Genomic DNA, 8,729 nt, shown 5'->3' on the forward strand with positions numbered 1-8,729 from the left:
GAGTCCCATTTGGGGAGATAGGGCGGTATACAAATAAAGTTGTATTATTTTATTACTAAATAACCAAACCGAATCTAAAGTTGATCAAAAACTGATTTGTAACCTTTTTGGTACTAATGTCAGATAGTGGTCCATGGCCAAAAAAAGGTTGAGAACCACTGATATAGAACTAAAGGAGTATAGAGATAGATACAAACGATCTATTCTCTTCATCTCAGAAACCTCACCTTAAAAAAATCGGTAAGAGATAAAAAGAGACATATAGAGACAGACAAAACATATATAGATGAGGCAGAGACTATCCACCTCTCCATCTCACTTTTTTTATATAAAAATAGGTAACAGCTATAAACAGAAACAGGTATAGACTTTCCTCTCTCATTAACCTCACTTTTAGAAAACAGAAATCTACAGAGATAGATGTGGATTAACCATCCTCTCCATATAACTCTCTCCTTTGGATCAAAACAGAGATAGATAATAGATATAGACTATCCACCTCTCCATATAACCCTTGCCTTTGGATCAAAAAAGAGATATAGACTAACCATTATCTCCATATAAGCCTCGCTTTTGGATCAAAAAAGAGATAGATAATGGATAGACACAAATAGAGATAGATAGTAGATATAGACTATTCAACCTCTCCATATAATCCTTGCCTTTGGATCAAAAGAGAGTGATATAGACTATCCATCCTCTCCATATAACCCTCACCCTTGGATCAAAACAGAGATAGATAGATAATGGATAGATACAAATAGAGATAGGTAATTGGTATAGACTATCCATCCTCTCCATATAAACCCTTGTCTTTGGACCAAGAGAGAGATAGATATAGACTATCCATCCCCTCCATATATTCCTTATCTCTGTTTGTATCTATCCATTATCTATCTCTATTTTGATCCAAAGGCGAGGGTCATATGGAGAACATGGATAGTCTATATCTCTCTTTTTTGATCCAAAGGCAAGGGTTATATGGAGAAGTGATAGTCTATATCTATGATCTATCTTTATTTGTATCTATCCTCGCCTTTGGATCAAAGCAGAGATAGATAATGGATATATACAAATAAAGACAGATCATAGATATAGACTATCACTTCTCCATATAACCCTTGCCTTTAGATCAAAAAAGAGAGATATAGACTATCCATGTTCTCAATATAACCCTCGCCTTTGGATCAGAACAGAGACAGATAATGGATAGATACAAATAGAGATAGATAATAGATATAGACTATCCACCTCTTCATATAACCCTCGCCCTTGGATAAAAAAAAGATAGATAATGGATAGATACAAATAGAGATAGATAATAGATATAGATTATCCATGTTCTCTATATAACCCTCCCCTTTGGATCAAAATAGAGATAGATAATGGATAGATACAAATAGAGAAAGATAATAGATAGACTATCCATCCTCTCCATATAATCTTTGCCTTTGGATCAAAAAAAAGAGATATAGACTATCCATATTCTCCATATAACCCTCGCCTTTGGATCAAAATAGAGATAATGGATAGATACAAACAAATAGATATAGACTATCCATCCTCTCCATATAATCTTTGCCTTTGGATCAATAAAGAGAGATATAAACTATCCATGTTCTCCATATAACCTTGCCTTTGGATCAAAATAGAGATAGATAATAGATCTAGAGCTCCATCTTCTCCATATAACTCTTGTCTTTGGATCAAAAGAGATATAGACTATCCACGTCTCCATATAACCCATGTCTTTGGATCAAAATAGAGATAGATAATGGATAGATACGAATAGAGATAGATAGTAGGTAGAGACTATCCATCCTCTCCATATAATCTTTGCTTTAGGATCAAAATAGAGATAGATAATGGATAGATACAAACAGAGATAGATAATAGATATAGACTATCCATCCTCTCCATATAATTTTCGCATTTGGATCAAAATAGAGATAGATAATGGATAGATAGAGATAGCTAAGAGATATAGAGATCCACCCTCTCCCTCTCACACAGAGATCCTTCTGTCTCTCTTCTGTGGAAACAATGAAAATAAAGATTCGGGGTGGGGGAGATGGGAGCCTCGAGGATGGAAATACAAAGGCAGGGGAGGGAGGGGGTGTTGTGGGAGGGTGGGGGGGGCGCCATGATGGCGACGCTGGGGGTGAGAAAGGGGAGGAAGTGAAGAGCAAGTGTCCCCTTTCCCTCCCTGCCTCTCCCCTCCCTGCTTGCCTGACTCTCCATATCAACGGGCGCGGCGGCCATTTTGAGAGCGAGCTGGAAAGGAGGAGGAGGAGGGGAAGGGAGGGAGAGAGGGAGGGAAGGAGAGAGGCGGCGGGGCCTTGTTGCCTCCTCTCCCCTGTGAGGCCTAACAGGGAGACGAAGCCTGGCTCGATTTCCCGTCCCTGTCTCCCTGTGGAAGCCGGCTTGACTGACCTACCCGAAACGGGGTGTTTTCCTTCTCGTTCCGCCGCCGAGGCCGCTCCCATTCACAGAGGGAGCCGGGTGCCTTGTGAGGAAGGAAGGGGGGCGGCGGCTGGGCCACGCCAGAGACAGGCCTCGGGGCCCCCTCCCCTTTTGCCGGCTTGTGAGGAGAAAGAAGATGGAGGAAGCCCGCCGGAGGAGGAGGAGGAGGAGGGAAAGGAGGGGGAGGAAGTGGGCGTGGCCTAGCGCGGGCAGACTACGCTTGCGCGGCGGAGGCAGCCGGCGCCATCTTGTCGGGGGCGTGGCTTTCGCCCCGGCTTGCGGCCCGCTTCGAGGAGTGCGCCTGCGCGGAAGGAGGGAGGGAGGGAACGCGGGAGGGAGGGAGGGAGTGGGCGCCATCTTGGCAGAGGGGGGAAAGGCTCCCGGCATGCCTCGCGCGGGCAGAGACTCAGAACAGCACTTGAGGAACCAGCCTGGGCACAGCCTATTATTATTATTATTATTATTATTATTATTATTATTATTATTATTGGAGAGCACAGAAATGCTGGACCACTCTCACAACCACCAGGGCAGGCTACACAGAGAAGCCACTGAAAACCACAAGTATATGGACAATTTGATTAGCATTTAATGGCCTTGTAGCTTCAAAGCCTGGCTGATTGCTCCCTGGGGAGGAAACCTTAAAAATGGACAAAATTTGGCAACCAGTATTACAAAAATACCTCCAAAATCAGGACAGTAAATAAAGAGCAACACTAAAATAACTAATATTGTGCTATGCTAATAATAGTGTTGTATAGGTTATTTCGGGCTGTATGGCCATATTCTAGAGGCATTCTCTCCTGACGTTTTGCCTGCATCTATGGCAAGCATCCTCAGACGTAGTGAAGTCTGTTGGAACTAGGAAAAAGGGTTTATATATCTGTGGAATGACCAGGGTGGGACAAAGAACTCTTGTCTGCTGGAGCTCATCTCCATTTTTAAGCCGAAGAACCGGCGTTGTCCGTAGACACCTCCAAGGTCATGTGACCAGCATGACTGCACGGAGCGCCGTTACCTTCCTGCCGGAGCAGTACCTATTGATCTACTCACATTTGCATGTTTTCGAACTGCTAGGTTGGCAGAAGCTAGGGCTGAAAGCGGAAGCTCACGCCGCTCCCCGGAATCGAACCTGCGACCTTTCGATCAACAAGCTCAGCAGCTCAATGCTTTAACCCACTGCACAACACGAAAAAAAACTAATATTGTGCTATGCTAATAATAGGGTTGTTGTAGGTTATTTCGGGCTGTATGGCCATGTTCTAGAGGCATTCTCTCCTGTCGTTTCGCCTACATCAAGCATCCTCAGAGATAGTGAGGTCTGTTGGAAGTAGGAAAAAGGGTTTATATATCTGTGGAATGACGAAACATCATTCCACAGATAACATCAGGAGAGAATGCCTCTAGAACATGGCCATACAGCCCGAAAAAACCTACAACAAGCCAGTGATTCCAGCCATGAAAGCCTTCGACAATGCTAATAATATATTGTATGTATATATATATCTTCTATCTATATATAAATTTATTTATTTATTTATTTATCGTGTCAGTGCAACCAGTCGATTGTATTACATTTCTAACAGAACAAAGCAAAAAAACCAGACAAAATACAAAATTTGTGAGTTTGGTAGTTGATTAAATGTCCTTTGCATGGTGCATGTGGCAGGGCTCAGGTTGCATTGCAGCAGGTGGTCAGTGGTTTGCTCCTCTCTGCACTCGCATGCCAAGGATTCCACTTTGTAGCCCCATTTCCGAAGGTTGGCTCTGCATCTCGTGGTGCCAGAGCGCAGTCTGTTCAGCGCCTTCCAAGTCGCCCAGTCCTCTGTGTGCCCAGGGGGGAGTCTCTCATTTGGTATCAGCCATTGGTTGAGGTTCTGGGTTTGAGCCTGCCACTTTTGGACTCTCGCTTGTTGAGGTGTTCCAGCGAGTGTCTCTGTAGATCTTAGAAAACTATGTCTTGATTTAAGTCGTTGACGTGCTGGCTGATACCCAAACAGGGGATGAGCTGGAGATGTCTCTGCCTTGGTCCTTTCACTATTGGCTGCTACTTCCTGGCGGATGTTAGGTGGTGCAATACCGGCTAAGCAGTGTAATTTCTCCAGTGGCGTAGAGCGCAGGCACCCCGTGATAATGCGGCATGTCTCAATGATAATAATGATAATACTGTAATGCAATATAATAATACAATAATTATTACATGTAATATTACTAATAATATTGCAGTATAGTAGTATAGTACAATATAGTAATATATAATACTAATATTGTGCCATGCTAATAATATAATGTATGTACATTTAATATTGATAATAGTGTGATACAATGTAATAATACAATAATAATTATTACATGTAATATTACTAATAATACTGCAGTATAGCGGTATAATACCCCTGTGGCAGAGGAGGCTGAAGATCTCTCCGCCTGTCCTTCTCTTCCTTTTTGGTGTTGGTGAACTATAAATCCCAGCAACTACAACTCCCAAATGACTAAATCAATACCCCCCCAAACCCCACCAGGATTCAAATTAAGGCATATGGGGTCCAATGAATGAAAACACATCCTGCATATCATATATGTACATGAAGATTCATAACAGTAGCTAAATGACAGTTATAAAGTAGCAACAAAAATAATTTCATGGTTGGGGGTCACCACCAGGGTTATTTATTTATTTTGTATCTAAAGCATTGCATAAATTAGTATAAAACTGATAAATGTATTGTCAAAGACTTTCATGGCTGGAATCACTGGCTTGTTGTCGGTTTTTTCAAGCTATATGGCCATGTTCTAGAGGCATTCTCTCCTGACATTTCGCCTGCATCTATGGCAAGCATCCTCAGAGGTTGTGAGGTCTGATAAAAACTGATAAAAATAGAGCGCAGGCAGCTAAGTATCTTCCGACCAAAAATGGGCAACAGCAATGGCATTGTCTGTGGTCTCCAACAATTCCTCCTCTGTACATGAGGCAGGGCACAGTGGACAAGCATACAGATGTGGAGTTGTCTGTTCTGCTCCACAGTCACACAAGGTGTGGGATCAGCCAGGCTTTGAAGCGACAAGGCCATTAAATGCCTCCAAAATACCTGATGGGCCGAAGTTTACCCATGGCTGCTATAGAGGATATTGCAGTAATGGTCCTTAGGAAACCGATTTGGCCTCCCTGCCAACTTGAAGGGAAAATAACTCCACAAAATAATGATGCACAAAGCCATCCCTGCGAGCATTGTTTGTTTTTTCGCGTCTTATCAGTCGGGAAGAGGAGTCAAAAAGTAATGAATGACTAAAGCCTGTATTATAACTCTCACTTGGTGTGAAGACAGGAAAGATCAAATGAGGTGCGAAGGGCTGAATGGCATTTATTTTTCGAAAAAAATAATTTAAGTGTGGCAGGCAGATATGTGTGTTTAGCAAGGTTTGTGCTCCTTTGTGCGGGTGTTTCAATGAAAATAATACTTCACAACATTCAGCTAGGCTTTTGGGAAGCGGGACACGCTTATGTTTTATTGTCTGTCGCTTTCCAAAGCAAGACCCGATTTGCCTCGTCATTCCTTGATCCTGTGTTTCAATCGGGAAGTCTCTGAGGATAAATGCAACCTGTGTCAAAACAAGGCGGAAAGAAGAAAGGTTGAGAAGGCATTGAGCAAACATTTTGGTGTCCGGTCCTCCATTAAATCCCTCCATTAAAAGAACGAAAAGGGAGTTGCAACTGAGATAGCAGGCAGTAAAAGATGTGAACAGCAAAACCGGGAGTCCTCTCATCTGAAAAGTTCTATCCTCACCCCATATTTGTGAATAGTCCGTGACTGTGAGTGCATGTAGGCTACATGGTGAATATGAGACAGCAATGTGATGTGGCAATGAAAAAAGTCAATAGGATTTTAGTTCATGTTCTCCTATACCAGTGATTCCCAACCTTTTTTTTTTACCAGGGGCCACTTGACCAGAGGCCACTTTGACCAGGGACCATTTAATCAAGAACCACTTGACCAGGGACCACTTGATCAAGGACCACTTGACCAGGGGCCACTTGACCAGAGACCACTTTGACCAGGGACCATTTAATCAAGAACCACTTGACCAGGGACCACTTGATCAAGGACCACTTGACCAGGGGCCACTTGACCAGAGACCACTTGACCAGGGACCACTTTGACCAGGAGCCTCTTGTCCAGGGACCACTTTGACTAGGTACCATTTGGCCAGAGACCACTTGATCAAGGACCACTTGACCAGATACTACTTTGACCAGAGACCACTTTGACCAGCGGCCTCTTGACCAGAGACCACTTTGACTAGGTACCATTTGATCAGGGACCACTTGATCAAGGACCACGTGACCAGGGGCCACTTGACCAGAGACCACTTTGACCAGGGAGCACTTGACCAGGGACCACTTTGACCAGCGGCCTCTTGATCAGAGACCACTTTGACTAGGTACCATTTGACCAGGGACCACTTGATCAAGGACCACTTGACCAGGGACCACTTTGACCAGAGACCACTTTGACCAGGGGATACTTTGACAAGGTACCCTTTGACCAGGGACTATTTAATCAAGGTCCACTTTGACCAGGCACCATTTGACCAGGGACCACTTTGACCAGGAACCACTTGAACAGAGACCACTTTGACCAGGAACCACTTGAACAGAGACCACTTTGACCAGGGACCACTTTGACCAGGTGCCATTTGACCAGGGACCACTTGATCAAGAACTACTTGGCCAGGGACAACTTTGGCCAGGGACCACTCCCAACATTAGTACTAAGATGGTTACAAATCAGTTGTTGGTCAACTTTAGATTCAGTCTGGTTATTTGGGGTGCTGATTCAGAAAATTGCATTGGTTAGACCCCATCAGCTCTAGTTTCTGATACAGAGCAGATGCAATCCAGTATTCGCCATCTACTTGTTCACAGAAAACCATATTGAATAATCTAGAGCTGATGTGGGTAGTAGTAACCATTCCTGGGTAGGCAGTCTCTCCCCTCCCGACATCCCTGTTGCCTCAGCACTTGTAAGAGGGTTTCGAGAGACGAGGTGCTCTTGTTGCCGCGTGGTTTCGAGATGCTCGTCTGGTTTTAAGATGGAAATCTGGTTTTAAGATGGAGTAGGAATCAGCTGGTTTCCCCTGTAATAGGCAATAAGAGCACTTAAAGCTTTGGAGAGCTTCTCTTCAACCATTTGAAGGCTCCTTGCTTGAGTGGTGATGGCATGATCATCAGCATAGATGAAACTCAGAGTTGACTGGCACAACCTGGGGATCACAACCAGATACAGTGAAGACATCTGCCCTTGCACTTTGCCTCTCCGCTGCTAACTACACGTGGCCAGTGTAGTATACATCTCACCACGTTAATACAGTGGATCTCGTGGCATCACGAGATGCAGAGCCAACCTTAAGAAACAGGGCCACCTTGACAATGTGTTGATTCTGTTTCATTCATCCAAAGCATCAACCTTGAGGAATATGCTATGTGCACTCCTCTGACACACACCAATCCCATTTGAAAAATCAGAATTGTTGACATTTTCCAAAGCAAAGGCAAGCTCGATTCATTCAGGTTGCAAAACGGCAGGTCTAGTGTTGCGCGAAAGTCATTGATCCCTGGGCGTGGGTGATCGATAGGATGCTTCTCAAACATTTGCGGTATTGAACTGGCCTTTTCTCTCTCGTTGCTTTAAGGAAAAGAAGCATGCCCTTTTAAGGAGGTGCTCGGGAAGGAGGCATCAAACGCGGAGAGTATGCCAAGTCAACAAAATGAGAATTATGTAAATCGGAAGGTGTCTGTCTCCTCTCCGCTGGAGGCAAAGCTATCCCTCCATCTCCCCGCTGCTTGCTTGGTATAGATCTTGGCAAAGAATTCAATTATTGGAAAGGTTTTGTCACATTCCATGGAGAACCCTGAACAATGAGACAATTCGGGAAGCCATGAATACCTTCATGTGTAAAGCGACCTTTAAAATTAGTCCTGAGGATATCAATGCATTAGGACATCTAAGTCAGTGTTTCTCAACCTTCCTCATGCCGTGACCCCTTAATACATTCCTCAAGTTGTGGTGACCCCCAACCATAACATTATTTTCATTGCTACTTCCTTACTGATATGAATCGTCATGTAAATATCTGACATGCAGGATGTGTTTTCATTCACTGGACCAAATTTGGCACAAACACCTGATATGCCCAAATTTGAATACTGGTGGGGTTGATTTTGTCATTTGGGAGTTGTAGTCGCTGGGAGTTATTGTTCACCTACA

General features: G+C 43.8%; 1 protein-coding gene across 2 annotated transcripts in view; it reads right to left on the reverse strand.

The window, feature by feature from the left end:
• PAFAH1B1 (platelet activating factor acetylhydrolase 1b regulatory subunit 1) overlaps positions 1 to 2,646 on the reverse strand; it is a 61,785-nt gene extending 59,139 nt beyond the window's left edge. Inside the window, exon 1 of one of the 2 annotated variants that reach the window (XM_060756961.2) lies at positions 2,438 to 2,646. The gene's annotated coding sequence lies outside the window, so the exon portion shown is untranslated. Of the gene's footprint in view, positions 1 to 2,229; positions 2,287 to 2,437 lie in introns of those variants that run through there. The other variant, XM_067472058.1, reaches the window with a different exon arrangement.
• Positions 2,647 to 8,729: the final 6,083 nt, after the last annotated feature.

Source organism: Anolis sagrei, chromosome 11 (genome assembly GCF_037176765.1).
Source record: "Anolis sagrei isolate rAnoSag1 chromosome 11, rAnoSag1.mat, whole genome shotgun sequence".
Classification (NCBI taxonomy): Eukaryota; Metazoa; Chordata; class Lepidosauria; order Squamata; family Dactyloidae; genus Anolis; species Anolis sagrei.